This window comes from Chrysemys picta, chromosome 10 (genome assembly GCF_011386835.1).
Source record: "Chrysemys picta bellii isolate R12L10 chromosome 10, ASM1138683v2, whole genome shotgun sequence".
NCBI lineage: Eukaryota > Metazoa > Chordata > Testudines > Emydidae > Chrysemys > Chrysemys picta.
Genome location: NC_088800.1, coordinates 41,727,241 through 41,743,639, shown reverse-complemented (window position 1 = coordinate 41,743,639; position 16,399 = coordinate 41,727,241). Strand labels below are relative to the sequence as shown.

At 53.1% G+C, this 16,399-nt stretch overlaps 1 pseudogene; it reads right to left on the bottom strand.

Moving 5' to 3' along the window:
• On the bottom strand, positions 1–702 carry LOC135973866 (paired amphipathic helix protein Sin3a-like; annotated as a pseudogene).
• Positions 703–16,399: the final 15,697 nt, after the last annotated feature.

The following is a 16,399-nucleotide window of genomic DNA, read 5'->3' as shown; positions in this document are numbered from 1 at the left end:
TCAAGTACCAGATCCACACACTGGGCTGCCATTCTTGTTTCATTTTATGCCTAGCACTTCCCGCTCCCATTCCCTTTCCCGGTTCTCCTCTTCGATTTGCCGCTCAGCCTGGGTGCAAATCCTCAGCAGCAGCAAGCAGAGGATTTGGTGAAGCCGCATGAAGATGTACCAGTTGTTGTTGACATAGAAGAGGTTGTACACTTCATCCCCCCTCCGCCCCTTCCCCCCGGTAGCTTCTGGGCCGCTGTGTTGCTGAACAGCAGCTTGGCTTTAGGGAGGCTGCCCCCAACTCCGTTGTGCTTTTTCGCAGCCCCAGTGGCTTCATCCACATCCATTTCCTCCTCCACGTCTGAGAGCTCGCACCACCCAGCAAACAGCATGTCCGGAATGAAGTGGTACATGATCTGCTTGATTTTGTACTTGTCCTCTTTCTGAATTCCTGTCTGCTGTTTCACGTGGTGGATGATAAAGAGAAGCAGCATCCTCCAGGATTTGCCTGTCCTCATAGGCTAGTGACAGGTGTGGGCCTATGGGTACTCCAGCATTATCTTCTGATGCCTGCTCTTGCCTCTGAGGGAGGAAGACAAAATACACAGAGCATGGGTGAGTCTCACATATGCAACTTACCACGTCTTTAAGACCCTTGTACAAAGCACTGCCAGTGAACTGGATTTCCTCTTTCATTACAACCCCAAATCCTATGGGGGAAGGGCCAGAGTTCACATTATCCATCACACAACCCAAGTTCTGGTGTCAAGGGCCTACACATATTGCATACAGGGCCTTGGTGTCATTCTGTTTGAAGCTGATGCCCTGGTGATCCAGGGATTTCAGGTAATGTTTCTCATTCTGCTCCCTCCAGACCTTGTTGAATCCTCTCTGGGCTTCTCGCCACTCTTCCTCTTTCATCTTTAACCTTAGCAGCAACAAAAAACAAAACAGAAGCTACGAGATGCTAAGATACCACATTGATGGGTGTAGGATAAAAACCTAGACCAGACAAGCTGGAGGCAGTAAGGCTTCTGCTCAGTGCCCATTGCCCACTGAAACAGCAGAAAGTTTCAGAAGGACTTCAAATGAGGTACAACGTGCATAGCAAAATTCTCCAGGAATGGCCATGAATCTTTAGATTGGTTTTGTGGCTATGTTATTTTACAGAAGGTTAAATAGGCCACAAATGCATGGCTATACCCCACTAACCAGGGTGATGATGAGGGCATTCAACAGAACATAAACCAAACTTTTTTTCCCCCCCGTATACCTCCTACAGAGTCCCAGGATTGGGTCTGGGTTCATTGTCAATAACCCAGAATTCTGCTTTGTGAGAAGTTACAAATAACAGAAATCTCAACTGTTGTAACCAGCTGCCCCAAAGAGTCCCTGGTATCTGTGACATCCCATAATTTATTTAATACATGGATTTAACCACTTGCCAGACATTTCAGAGCTCTCAAACTTCTCTGATACTTGTTATGGTCCTGTAACTAGATATTCTTTTCACCCCATGCAACACAGGCATACACAAAACTCTGAACCTCTCAGCCAGCTTATACCTAGCCTAGAAGAAAGAAGTCCATTCTGTCACTTCACAAAGAGTGCACTGTAACCAACTTGATCATGTTTAAAGGAAAAACACCACAAGTTGGGAATCAGACAACCCTCGACCTCTCACATCTTGACATAATGGAAAAAACAGCTCTTTCTCTTCACTGAGGATTAAGGAATCACAATTTACATCTAGGCAGCCTACATACTTTTGATGAGACATGGGAACTTTGCAGAGATATAATTGCTGAACATTCCAGGAGTCTAGAAGCACACAGATCCCAGAAGTACCTCTTACTTGGCAGTCCCTTCGCAAACCTATATCCCTCCTCTAATCTAGTTTTCATACCATGTCCATACCCTGGTGTCTAAGAGCACCTTCTCATAGTCTTACCCCTCTCCTTTCATCTCTCGTTTCTTTACGTCTAGTTCTCACATTATGCCCTGCCTCAGTAGAGAACCTGCTAGGACTGCAGATGTCTTCAACATGATGCAACATAAAAGCAAGTCCTTCCGGACATGAGTTCTCTTTCTGCATTTGTATAACGGGGCCCCAATTCTGACGGGGACATTAGGGAGCCACCATAATAAAGATCTGACAATCCGCAACTACAATGCTAAAGGGAATTACTTTCATTTCTAATTATCCTTTGTTCTACATTGTTAGAGATGTATCAGGAAAGTGGAAAAGTATGATGACACGGTTCCATCAAAATGCTGTTGTAGCCTCTTGCTGTGTAAATCCAGAACCAGCCAGGAGGACAGAGAAGCTATAAAGAACACAAAGGTTAGTTTCCATTCATTTATGGACTATCCCCTTCAGCCGGTTTAGTAGGGGCACATTCCGCACATTCTTTGAATACTGTAGTTCAATTTCCACCTTCTCTTTACAGCTCACTGACCATGCTCAACAAGGAACTGGGTGGAAGACAGCACTTAAACTCAAGGGTGACACGTGGTGACCACTAGAGGGTTGGCTCTTACTCCACTCTACCATGGCTGCCCTCAAGGGTAAAAAAAGGAAGAGCTAAGGAAGTTCGGAAAGTCTTGTGCTAAGGTTCTAAGACACAAGAGAAAAAGTCCTACACAGATGGTACTAGAGAAGAGAACTTCCTTTCATCAATTTTACATTTCCTGCCTTTCATTTTCACATTTTCATATCCCCTTGTCCATATATGAAAAGGTAAATAGCAGCAGCAATCAGATTTTGTATACCTCTGTAAAAACGCCTCTGATACCACTATCTCTCAAACCTAAACAGTCTCATTACCATCAATCACTTCTCACAGTCTTCCCATGCCTCATCTTCCCCCCATGCTCATTTCTGAGTCCTTTATTACTGAGATGTCCTTCTTGAGATAGGGTGACCACAACACAGAATTCCAGCTAGGTGGGGGATTTGTTAGTTTTTCAATATACAGTAATGGCATATTTGCTTCAATTCATAGCAGAGATTGAGGCTGTATAAGAAGATTCTGTCAACCACCTCTCTTTCTATTCAAGACCACATTGACGACCTGTAGTCTATAGATCAGGAACCTATGCTTTAAAGATTGTAAAAGTGTCCAACTTTTGACTTAGCTTCCACTTTCCTACGTCTCATATCACAGTACTAATTTTTGGTATGATCCCTTCCACCAAGGATGCTGGACTGATATATATTGTGATCGCTACCACTCAATGGTTTGACCATAGTTATTTCTTGATTCAGAATCTAAGTGTTATTCAGGGCTAAATCAATAACCTCTCCTCTTGTGTAGCTACAGACTAGCTATTACAAGAAGCAATCATTTAAAATATTGAAAAACTCCTTCTCCTCACCTTCTCCAGAGGTTGACATTTTATATGTGGGGAGTTGAAATTGCCCGTTATAACTATTATTCAAGAGAGCGGTCTCTGGCCCCCCCTCAATATTGTGCACTCACTTCCTTTTTCTGATCAGGAGGCTGGCAGTAGAACACAGTAATTTTTGAGTTGGAACCTGAATCCAATACAGACTCTACACTTCAATGTCTTTTTCACTTTCACAGATGGGATTTATAATGGGATCAAACTCAGTTGTGTCCAAAACTGACAATACAGAACCCCACCCCAGCTTGATTTTTGAACTCAAGACTGCCCTATCTTGGGTAGGAAAAATAAAAAATCCTTATCCTGCCAGCAGGGCCAGTGATGTTTTGGCTTTACTAGACACAATAGTAGCTGGGTACTGTGAAACGCAACCACTTATTAGAACATTAAAAGCATCTGCATTTCTCAGACTGTATGCTTTCCTCAACTGGAGCCTCTGTATGTATTATACGTTTGGATAGTGCCTAGCATACGATGAGTTTTACTCAAACACAAGTAATAATGCCGAAACCTGGGAAGTACCATTTCAGCACAATAGGAACGGCAAAAAATGAATTTTTCCTCAGCCCGTCTATGATGTCGGCCGCTTTGTCAGCATATATCCTCTGCAGGGCCTTGCGATGGATCACCTCCGACGTGCCACCCAGAGTGTTGTCCAGCTGGAATTTGGCTTGCTCCTCAGCAGACAAGCGGGGAGTTTCTTTGGATTGCCTCTAAGACTCTGATTGTTGCCAGGGTGGTCTCCAAGACAACATCCAGATGAAAGGGAAAATGTGTTAGCCATAGTACAATATTACTTTCTGGAAATAAAGGTCGGGTCTACACTACAGACCTATATTGGTGTAACTATGTTGCTCAGGGGTGTGAAAAATCCACACTGAGCAATGCAGTTACATCGACCTAATCCCCTGTGTAGACAGTGTCATGTCAACGGGAGAGCTTCTCCCATCAACACAGCTATCACGTCTTGGGGAGGTGGATTAACTAAGCTGATGGGAGAAGCTCTCCCGTTGGCATAGGAGTTTCTTCACTTAAGCACTGCATCAGCACAGCTGCAGTGTTTTAAGTGTCCACTTACCCGAACATTTAAGTGAACCAAAACAAGAACTTAATACTTCTGTAACGCTGTTCACGTAAAACAGGAGGCACTTGAGAAATGGTTTAATATTTCCACATCTGCTTATTCTAATCTACCTATATTTCATCTGCTTCCTATACAGGATTGCATCTTTTCACAAGAAGTTACAGGCTACTAAAATGCTTCCTTCAGGAAATAAGATTTTCCATGGGTGGGAGGTACACAATTGACAGCATTACTACAAAAGAAAGCGATAAATCTTAGCATAGGCAAATAATTGCTGTGCTGAGTTCCATTTGGAGTGTCAATCATTTAACACTCTGTGAATGTCATTCTTCAGATTTTTAACAGAAATATATTTCAGCCTCTATGTACTAATAAAAGGAAGCATCAATTATGCACCTGCCATTGAACAGTTTCATTTGGAATGACCTAAAGAGAAGAGAAAGAAAGCTGTGCTAAAGCTACCGACCACAATAAAGTCAATGGGTTGGAGGGGAAGGAGTTGGTCATCAGAAGCAGTTACTTGGATTTTGATTCTTGTATTCACAGAGGTTGAACAGTCCTTAGGTAGAAGCATAACCATGTCCACCAAAGGCAGGACAAGTAGTAATGGGCTAAATCTGCAGCAAGGGAGATTTAGATTAGATATTAGGAAAGCTTTCTAACTATAAGGGTATGTCTACACTACGGGATTAATCCGAATTTATATAATTCGAATTTGGGAAACAGATTGTATAAAGTCAAATGTATGCGGCCACACTAAGCACATTAATTCAGCGGTGTGCGTCCATGTTCCGGGGCTAGCGTCGATTTCTGGAGCGTTGCACTGTGGGTAGCTATCCCATAGCTATCCCATAGTTCCCGCAGTCTCCCCCGCCCATTGGAATTCTGGGTTGAGATCCCAGTGCCTGATGGGACAAAAAACATTGTCGCAGATGGTTCTGGGTACAGCCTCACCCCTCCCTCCCTCCGTGCATGAAAGCAACGGACGGCAGACAACCATTTCGTGCCTTTCTTCCTGGGTGAACACTGCAGACTCCATACCACGGCAAGCATGGAGCCCGCTCAGCTCAAGACAGCAGTCATGAACATTGAAAACACCTCGCGCGTTCTTGTGGAGTTTATGCTGAGCCAGGACCAGAAAAATGAGGCGAGGAGGCAGCGGGGGCGGCAGCGCAGCGACAAGCGTGATGAGAACATGGACATGGACACGGACACAGAATTCTTCAAACCGCGGGCCCCGGTGCTTTGTAGATCATGTTGTTAATGGGGCAGGTTCTATCCATGGAACGCCAATTCTGGGCAAGGGAAACAAGCACAGACTGGTGGGACCGCATAGTGTTGCAGGTGTGGGGTGATTCCCAGTGGCTGCGGAACTTTCGCATGCGTAAGGGCACTGTCATGGAACTTTGTGACTTGCTGTCCCCTGCCCTGATGCGCCAGAATACCAAGATGAGAGCAGCCCTCACAGTTGAGAAGCGAGTGGCGATAGCCCTGTGGAAGCTTGCAACGCCAGACAGCTACCGGTCACTCGGGAATCAATTTGGAGTGGGCAAATCTACTGTGGGGGCTGCTGTGATGCAAGTAGCCAAAGCAATCACTCAGGTGCTGCTACGAAAGGTAGTGACTCTGGGAAATGTGCAGGCCATAGTGGATGGCTTTGCTGCAATGGGATTCCCTAACTGTGGTGGGGCAATAGATGGAACCCATATCCCTATCTTGTCACCGGAGCACTAGGGTACCACTAGGGTACCCACTACATAAACCGCAAGGGGTACTTTTCAATGGTGCTGCAAGCACTTGTGGATCACAAGGGACGTTTCACCAACATCAATGTGGGCTGGCCGGGAAGGGTTCATGACGCTCGCGTCTTCAGGAACACTACTCTGTTTAAAGGGCTGCAGCAAGGGACTTACTTTCCGGACCAGAAAATAACCGTTGGGGATGTTGAAATGCCAATAGTTATTCTTGGCGACCCAGCCTACCCGTTAATGCCATGGCTCATGAAGCCATACACAGGCAGCCTGGACAGGAGTCAGGAGCTGTTCAACTACAGGCTGAGCAAGTGCAGAATGGTGGTAGAATGTGCATTTGGCCGTTTGAAAGGTCGCTGGCCATCGTTACTGACTCGCTCAGACCTCAGCCAAATCAATCTCCCCATTGTTATTTCTGCTTGCTGTTTGCTCCACAGTCTCTGTGAAAGTAAGGGCGAGACCTTTATGGCGGGGTGGGAGGCTGAGGCAAATCGCCTGGCTGCTGATTACGTGCAGCCAGACACCAGGGCGATTAGAAGAGCACACCAGGAAGCTCTGTGCATCAGAGAAGCTTTGAAAACCAGTTTCATGACTGGCCAGGCTACAGTGTGAAATATCTGTTTGTTTCTCCTTCATGAAAACCCGCCCCCTTTATTGACTCATTCTCTGTAAGGAACCCACCCTCCCCCTTCCCCCAGCTTGCTTTAAAACCAAATAAAGTCACTATCATTTAAAAATCATTTATTCTTTATTAATACATTATAAAAAGAGAGAGGGAACCTGGGTGGGGTTTGGGAGGAGGATCGGGGAAGGAAAAGGCCACTAAAAAAAGGTTAAAAAAATGACAGCCTTTTGCTTGGGCTGTCCACTGGGGTGGAATGGGAAGGTGTACGGAGCCCCCCCCCCCCCCCGCGTTTTTACACGTCTGGGTGAGGAGGCTATGGAACATGGTGAGGGGGGAGGGGGGTTATACAGGGGCTGTAGCGGCACTCTGTTATCCTGCTGCCGTTCCTGAAGCTCCACCAGACGCCGGAGCATGTCTGTTTGCTCACGCAGCAGCCCCAGTGTTGCATCCTGCCTCCTCTGATCTTCCTGCCACCACCTCTCATCTCGAGCGTCTCTCCTCTCCTCACGTTGGTCCCTCCTGTCCTCACGTTCACTGTCTTCTTTCCTATACTTTGAAATGGTGTCCTTCCACTCATTCAGATGAGCTCTGTCACTGCGGGTGGATTCCATGATTTCTGCGAACATCTCGTCTCGCGTCTTCTTTTTCTGACGCCTTATCTGTGATAGCCTTCGGGACGGAGGAGGGAGGCTTGAAGAATTTGCAGCTGCTGGAGGGAGGGAAAAAAGGAGAGAATTCTTTAAAAAGATACATTTTGCAGAACAATGCTTATACTCTTTCACGGTGAACAACACTATTCACATTACATAGCACATGTGATTTCTGTGCAAGGTCGCATTTTGCCTCTTAATATTGAGTGCCTGTGGCTTTGCTGCTAGAGATCACAGACGCAGGTCTGGGCAACAGAATTCGGCTTGCATGCGGCCATGGTAAGCCATTGTCTTTCGGCTTCTGCACCCTCCTTTCCCACATACCAAGCAAAGCCCGTTGAGTGCTGCGGTTTTCCTGTTAACATTCAGCAGCAGAAAAACTAACCCCCCGCCCCCATCCAATTCTCTGGATGATCACTTTATCCCTCCCCCCACCACGTGGCTGGTATCAGGGAAGATCTCTGCTAGCCAAACATGAAAAGCTCTGGGCCAATTCCCCCCCCCACACACCCCCTGCACTTGGGTAACTGCAGGGAAGGATTTCTTTTCAGCCACAGGCAAACTGCCCAGTAGGAACTGCCACCTCTGTCCCCTTAATTAAATTCCCGTATTTCAACCAGGTTACCATGAGCGATATCACTCTCCTGAGGATTACACAGTAAGATAAAGAACGGATGTTGCTTGAATGCCAGCAAACACCGGGACCATATGCTGCCAGGCTTTGTCATGCATTGATACCAGATTACTTGCTGCAAGCATGGCGTGGTCAAGTGTCCTACCATGGAGGATGGAATAAGGCTGCATTGCCCAGAAACCTTGTGGCAAGGCTTTTGGAGTATCTCCAGGACAGCTTCATGGAGATGTCCCTGGAGGATTTCCACTCCATCCCCAGACACGTTAACAGACTTTTCCAGTAGCTGTACTGGCTGCGAATGCATCCCAAGTCCTCAGGGCAAAGTAATCATTAAAAACCCTTGCTTTTAAAACAAGTTTTATATTTTAAAAGGTAAACTCACCTGAGGTCCCTTCCATGGGGTCGTGCTCGGTGCTCTCTGCAAGCTCGTCCTCCTCCTCCTCCTCCTCCTCTTCCCCGTCCGCAGAATCCTCAGGTGTAGCTGATGAGATGATCCCCCCCTCGGAATCCACGGTCACAGGTGGGGTAGTGGTGGCGGCCCCCCCTAGAATTGCATGCAGCTCGTCGTAGAAGCGGCATGTCCGCGGCTCTGACCCGGAGCGACCATTTGCCTCCTTTGTTTTTTGATAGGCTTGTCTGAGCTCCTTGACTTTCACGCGGCACTGATCTGAGTCCCTATTGTGGCCTCTCTCCATCATGCCCTTGGAGATTTTTTCAAAAGTTTTGGCATTTCGTCTTTTTGAACGAAGTTCTGCTAGCACTGAATCCTCTCCCCATATAGCGATCAGATCCAGTACCTCCCGTACGGTCCATGCTGGTGCTCTTTTTCGATTATCGGCCTGCATGGTTACCTGTGCTGATGAGCTATCTGTGGTCCCCTGTGCTCTCCATACTGGGCAAACAGGAAATGAAATTCAAATGTTCGCGGGGCTTTTCCTGTCTACCTGGCCAGTGCATCCGAGTTCAGATTGCTGTCCAGAGCGGTCACAATGGTGCACTATGGGATAGCTCCCGGAGGCCAATACCATCGAATTGCGGCCACACTAACTCTAATTTGAAATGATAAAATCGATTTTGGCGCTACTCCGCTCGTCGGGGTGGAGTACAGAAATTGATTTAAAGAGCCCTTTATTTCGAATTAAATGGCTTCGTTGTGCGGACGGGTGCAGGGTTAATTCGATTTAAATTCGTAAAACTACAATACCCACCTGGGGAAGTGAGGAAACAGATTGAAAGAGCAAGACGGGTACCCAGAAATCACCTACTACAGGACAGGCCCAACAAGGACAATAACAGAACACCACTGGCCATCACATACAGCCCCCAGGTAAAACCTCGCCAGCGCATTATCCACGATCTACAACCTATCCTGGAAAATGATCCCTCACTCTCACAGACCTTCGGAGGCAGGCCAGTCCTCACTTACAGACCACCCCCCAATAGGGCCGGCTTTAGGAAGGGCGGGGCCCAATTCGAACATTTTTGGCGGGGCCCCGGCAGGGATGACTAACAAAAAAAAAATGTAAAAAAAAAGCCTTTCATTTCTTCCATGTATTATTTACTTTCCATAACTATATAAATAATAAAATTATATATTATGTACATTGCATCATATATGCTGTTGATCGGTTATTAATGAGCTCCGTTTCACATGTGTGGGTCCCCGCCACTCCCTGGGGGTGTGCTAGGGTGACCAGATGTCCTGGGTCTTTTTCTTATAGGATCCTATTATCCCCCATCCCCTGTCCCGATTTTTCACACTTGCTGTCTGGTCACCCTAGTGGTGTGCACATGTGTGGGTCCCAGCTGCTCCCTGCCCCCCTCATTGAAGCAAGTGTGCAGGGTTACTGCCCTGGGAACTGCAGGGCACCAGTGGACATGGGGCTGGCTGGAGGCAGGGCAGGAGCTCACTGGAGGTAGGGTCTGGCTGCAGGCAGGGCAAGGGGTGCGGGGCTGGCTGGAGACAGGGGTGTGTGGGGCTGACTGGCTTTGGGCAGGGCCGCAGGTGGGTGCAGCAGGGGTTGTCTGGAGACAGGGCAGGGGGTGCGGCAGAGGCTGGCTGTGGGCAGGGGGTGCAGGGCTGGCTGCAGGCAGGGCAGGGGGGCGGGGCTGGTGCGGGCAGAACGGGGGGGTGGGGCTGGAGGTAGGGCAGGGGTGCAGCAGGGGCTGGCTGCGGACACGGGGTGCAGGGCTGGCTGGAGTCGGGGCTGGCTGCGGGCAGGGGAAGGGGGTGCAGGGCTGGTGCGGGGACGGGGTGCAGCAGAGGCAGCTGGAGCCACGGCCCTTTAAATAGCCCCCGAGTCCCCCGCTATCCCAGGGCTCTGGGGGCTATTTAAAGGGCCCAGGGCTCCCCTGCTTCTACCGCCCCGGCCCTTTAAATAGCCGCGGGAGCCCTGGGGAAGCAGCGGGAGCCCTGGACTTTTTAAATAGCCCCCAGAGCCCCGCAGCCCTACCCCAGGGCTCCAGCAGTGGGGGTCTGGTAGCAATTTAAAGGGCCTGGGGCTCCGGCCCCTGCTGGGAGCCCTAGGTCCTTTAAATTGCCCCCTGGGGAAGCCGGGCCACCCTGGTACAGCGCACCGGCTCTTGCCGGTACACCGTACCGGGGCTTGGGCCCGGGGCCCAATTCAGGGGAATTGGTTGAATTGGCCTAAAGCTGGCCCTGGTGGGGGTATGGCCACAGAGCCGCAGGGAGGGGAACCCTGAGGTGTGGGGGCTGGGTGGGTACTGGGAGTTCCTCCTGAAGGGACGGGGGTTGGCCAAGGTCACTCAGCCCCGGGGTGTGGGAGGGGGACTGGCTGAGGGCACTCAGAGCCCCAGGAAGTGGGGGGGGGGGGGGGCTGAGGGGAGGGACTGGCCAGGGGCACTCAGAGCTCGGGGGAGGGGCTGTCGGGGGGGGCATTCACAGCCCCAGGAGGTGGGTGGGGGAGGGGCACACAGGATTTCAGGAATTCCCTGGCAGTGAAGAGCTGCTGGCGGCAGGGAGGAGCCAGCCGTGACAATCCCCACTTGGGATCCCTGGCTGGGCTAGTGGCTATGGGGGCCCGTGGCCAAGCTGCAGCGGAAGGTGACCTGAAGGAAATGCCTCGGCCTCGGCCTCTGGCTAGGAAGGGCCTGGGCCAGACAATGACCCACCGCCCAGTGTCCCAGCTCCCTTCCCCACACCTGCAGGGCACGGTGCTGCTACCGACTGCTCTCCCTAACCCCCGCCCTGCTGCGCTCTGGGGATGCTGCCCTGCTGTGGAGCTCTCAGGTGTCTTGAACTGGAATTTGTTTGGAGAGAAACTGCTAAGGAGCCTTATCAGCCCCAAGCAGAGAGTACCTGGGAGCCTGCCTGGGTCGGGCGGGTCTGGTACAGCCTCCCCCCAGATAAGGCTCTTCCCTGGACCTGCCACCCATTGGAATCTGGAACGATTCCCTCCGAGGTAACACCCGGGGCAGCCAGGGCAGGACAGGGCAGGGCCTGCTCCCCTGGAGCGTTAGGGCTTTCAGGAGTCAGAGGTGTCAGCGGAGCAGGTTGTGATTGTACGTTAAAGCAGCGAAGAAAGTTGGGGGGGCAGAGGAATTGGGTGCTGTGGCCCCCCCATGCCTGGGGCCTATTTGAAAGGCAGCTGTCACACTGTCCCCTTTATCGGGAGTGCCCACTACTCCCATCTCATGTAGTCCTCGGCACGAGAAGGGGGAGCACGTTCCCAGCTGAACGGCGTTCGTCCAGGACTCACCGACCCCTATTCCAGGATGGGGGAGTGACCTGAGAGAGAGGTCACCATGTAGCCTGCAATTATCAGTGGCTTCTGGATTCCTCTGGGAAAGGGTTAACCAGGGGCTTAGTTTAGTCCACACTTGGATTTCTCGGCAGTGCTGGACTCTGGTGGCAGGGAGGGGTCCAGCTCGCACCCTTTCACCTGGCAGGGAGAGTGACCTAAAGGTTAGGATGTTCTCACAGGCTATCGTAGTTACTGGGACCTTGGCAGGGAGGATTGGTGGCTTGTGGGGCATCGGATACCTCCCCTCCTCCTAGAGCTGTGCAGTAACCAGAACATTACCCCTGCGAGCAGAGGGTTTCGGGGACCCTGGGATCTTGGGAGCCAGGGCTTCTCTCAGCAGCCTGGAAGCCCAGGCCTCCCATCAGCCTGTCAAGCAGGTGGGCAGGCGGGCGAGCTGGCAGGGAGCCAAGCAGCTTTCCGTGCGAAACCTGCCTGCTTTCTGTCTGAAGGTTTGTTCAAATCGACGTGTTCCCACGAAACGTTTGGATTTTGACAAGCTGGCAATTTCTGATGGAAAAACAGTTCCACTGGCAAATTCTGACCAGTGCCTCTCCTGACCGCATAGCTCCCTGCATCTTTGCTGAGCGTGGAATCAGAATGGACTTGACACAGGTGGTTGTGCCCTGGGATGCCATCTCAGCCCAGCTCCCCCAGTGCTCTGGCGCTCACATTCTCCTAGTGGTGACGTCTGACCCTGGGGAGATGAAAGGCCTCTGCAGGTTGTTTCCTGCAGTGTGAGCTTTGGCTGCAGGCTTCTGTCCCCAGCCATGGCACGAAGGAATCTGTCTAGCCAGGCTGGGTGTCCTCCCTCATCTGTGGTCAGAGATCACACGGGCCCTTCCAGTGACAAGGTGGCAGCATCTGGCCCTGGGAAAACAGACATCTGCTGTGTGCTCACCCCAGAGATTTCTTTCTTTCTGCAAACTGAAGAGGCCTCTCTCCTGTAGCCTCAGCAGAGGCTGCGAGGAGGCCAGCAGGCCCTGTGGCCCCCCGCAGACTGGGGGAGGCCCTGACCAGTAGCTCTAAAGGCCAGAAGACCCCACAGGACAGGTGGGGAACGGGACTGTGATGTTACGTTGCTGTTCCATGGTTCCTTTCTCCTCAGCTGAAGAAGAAACTGAGCCCTGAAGCAAGGCAGCAGACTGGCTTGTCCGTGCAGCTGACCCAGTATTCACCAGAGGTGGGAGAAGGAACAGTGAGGCTGGTGGGTTCCTTCTTCTAAAAAGAAAACAAATCAGAGCATGTTTTTACATCCGGCTTTTGACTCCCCGGCCAACAGGTGTGAGCATCCCAGGTAGAAAAGTCAGCCTGTAATGCCCGGCTCCTGCTGGCTGCTCCGATGGAGACTCCACTTCCCCTCTCCTCCCCGTAAGGCAGGGGAACTGCCAGCCACTGCCTGTTACTGTCTGCACCCAGCAGCAACACTCCTCTGCCTCCCGCCGCCCTCTCCTCTGCTGAGGTCCCCCGTGCCCTGCCCTGGCACCCTCTCTGCTATGGGGTCAGACACGCGGGGAGAGCAGGTCAGGTCTGTGCCCTCAGCCCCGGGGCTCTCGCACAGAGCTCTGCCCGCAGGCCCAGCCCTGAACATCACGGCGTCAGAGGCGCTTCTCCCACTATCACGGCAGCTCCTCCTGTTGGTGCCCAAAGCCCGGGACTCGCACTCAGCCCCTGAAAGCAGGGCCAGCTCCAGGCACCAGCCGACCAAGCACGTGCTTGGGGCGGCACCTGGTAAGGGGCGGCCAATCTTGGGGTGGTGGGGATTTTTTTTGGGGGGGGATTTTGGTCGCTGGGGGTGGGGTGGGTTGTTTCTGTTTCGTCGGCTGGGCGTGTAGGGGGCACTGGGGGGTGGGATTCGGCAGCAGTGCTCCGGGGGGGGGTGGCGGCACGGCGGGGCGCTCCGCGGGGGCGGGGGTGCTGTTTGGCAGCGCGGCTCAGCGGTGGGGTGTTTGGCGGCGCGGCGCTCGGTGGGAGATATGTGTGGCTGTGGGAGGGTTCAGCAGCACAGCGCGGCGCTCCGCGGGGGCGGGGGTGTTCGGTGGCGCTCGGTGGGGGGGTTCGACGGCAGGGCATTTGGCGGCGCTCCGTGGGGGGCGGGGTTCGGCTCCGCGGCGCTCCGCGGGGGGCTGGCGGGGTCGGCGGCGCTCCGCGGGGGGTGGGTGTTTGGCGGCGCTCTGCGGGAGGGGGGTGTTTGGATGCGTGGCGCTCCTCGGGGGGCTGAGGGGTTCGGCGGTGTGGTGCTCCGCGGGGGTGGGGTCTGTTCGGTGGCGCTCTGTGGGAGGGGGTTGTGTTCGGGGGGCGCTTCGCGGGGGGGCAGGGTGTTCAGCTACGCAGCGCTCCGCGGAGGTGGGGTGGTGTCACGGTGCTGAGGGCGTGTGTTATGGCGGCGCTATGGAGGGCGGCACTCTTTTTTTTTGCTTGGGGCGGCAAAAAAATTAGAGCCAGCCCTGCCTGAGAGTTGGGAATGTTGCAGCACAGCCCAGCCCCGGCTGCTGGGAGAGGAAGGCCACCCCACCTCCCTGGCTGGGAGAGCTGCCATGATCCCCCCATCTGCCAGCCCCAGCACTGTCCTCTGCGCACAAACCCTAGCCTCTCCTCTGCCCCTCACATCTCCCTGAGCCTCCCTCCTGCCTCCCTTAGCCTCCTTCCTGTCCCCATCCCCCTGTACCCCCCTCAGCCTCTCTCGGCTCCCAACACCCCGGCCCCCTTAACCTTCCCCCACATTCTTCTGCCCCCTGCCCCCACATGCCCCTGCACCTCCCTCAGCCGCTCTTATATCCCATATGATCACCTCCAACCCCCTCAGCCTTCCCCCTGCCCCCCATCCCCATGCCCCCCTCAGCCTTCTCCCTGCCCCCCACACCCACTACCCCTGTCAGCGTTCCCCCTGCACACTCTGTCTCCCTCATGCCCATATCCCTCTGTCCCCCTCAGCCTGCCCCCTATCCCTGCCCCCACATCCCCCTGCAACCTGCTCAGCCTTCCCCCCACATCCCCTCACAGTCCCCATGCGCTGTCCAGGCCCTGAACCATGGCCTCAGACAGTCTGCCTGTGGGCTCGGCTTCAGCCTCCTGGAGCCCAGCGGGAGGTGGCAGCCAGCATCAGGAGGGCAGCCTGCCTGCCACATGCAGACAGAGCATGGGGACGGGGCGGCCCTCGCGCAGGCCTCAGCCCCGCTGGCAGCAGTGGGAGATGGCGCCATTTTGATGAAGGGACAATTGGCGCCTTTGGCCATGTTTCCATGGGACAGGTGAGAAGCCCCCACAATCCCGAGTCACAATCAGAGCGTGAGGGTGGCCGCGCTGCTGCCCCTGTTGTGCATGGGGTCGGCCCAGCACGTCCAGCTGATGGGGGTGATCCTGTCACGGAGTGTGGGGGGACTCAGGGTCCTGCACCCCCGGCTTCCTGCGATTCACCATGACTCTCAGCCAGCCAGTAAAGCAGAAGGTTTATTTAGACGACAGGGACACAGTTCAAGACAGGTCCCGCAGGCACAGAAAACAGGACCCCCTCAGTTAGGTCCATCTTGGGGTCCTCGGGCACCCCAGCCCCCTTGGGAGGTCAGAGCCCTGTCTGCCTCCCAGCCATTCCACCAGCCAGCTCCTGAAACTCTCCCTTCAGCGACCCCTCCCACAGCCTTTGTTCAGTTTCCCGGGCAAAGGTGTCACCTGGCCTCTAACCCCTTCCTGGGTTCTCATGTTACATGCTCAGGTATTCTCCGGTCAGTCTCCCATCCCCCAATGCAGACTATCCCAGCCACACTCCCCTGTCAGCATTCAAAGACCACAGTAAGAACAGTCCCAGTTCGTCACAGATGCGTAGCCAGAATCAGCCAGAATCCACTGGAAGCTGCTTTACCAGTTTGTTGGGGCAGCCAGACTTATGGGGCCGGCTGCAGCTGGCATTCGGCGTGTGCGGGCGGGGGGGAGGAGGCAGCATGAATTGCATGTGGGAGATTCATTCGTTGTTTGTGTGACAGCACAAACTCCCCCTCATCCCAAAACCTGGTCCCCAAATGAGCAGACTGGAGCACATCACACTAAGCAAACTGGTGCCACGTGCAACAAAATAAACAGGTCCCATCTCGTGTCCTTTGTTGCACATTTCGATGGCGTGTGCCAGGTGCTAGCAAGTTGCAGGGTCGAGAAGCGTGCATGCGGGTGAACTGCCTGGGTGCTCTTTTCCAGAACTATACGGACGTGGAGCTGTTCCCTCTAATGCACCAGTTCCTGCCCCCTGTATCCCAGCCAGAGAGCTGGGACACAGAGAGCAGCTGCCTTGACAGTCGCTGAATGAATCCAGTTTGATCCTCTTCCCTGTGGGACAGATGCAGCAGCAGCGCAGTCTCGCTCCAGCCCATCCCACTCAGGTATCTCCTCACCCGGCCGTGACCTGTCGGGACAATGGCGGGAGCGGGGGTTCAGTCTCTGTAACCTCACGTGCTAAGCAGGGGTTAGTGATACCAAATGGAACTGAAAGTCCGAGGGGGGTGGGGAG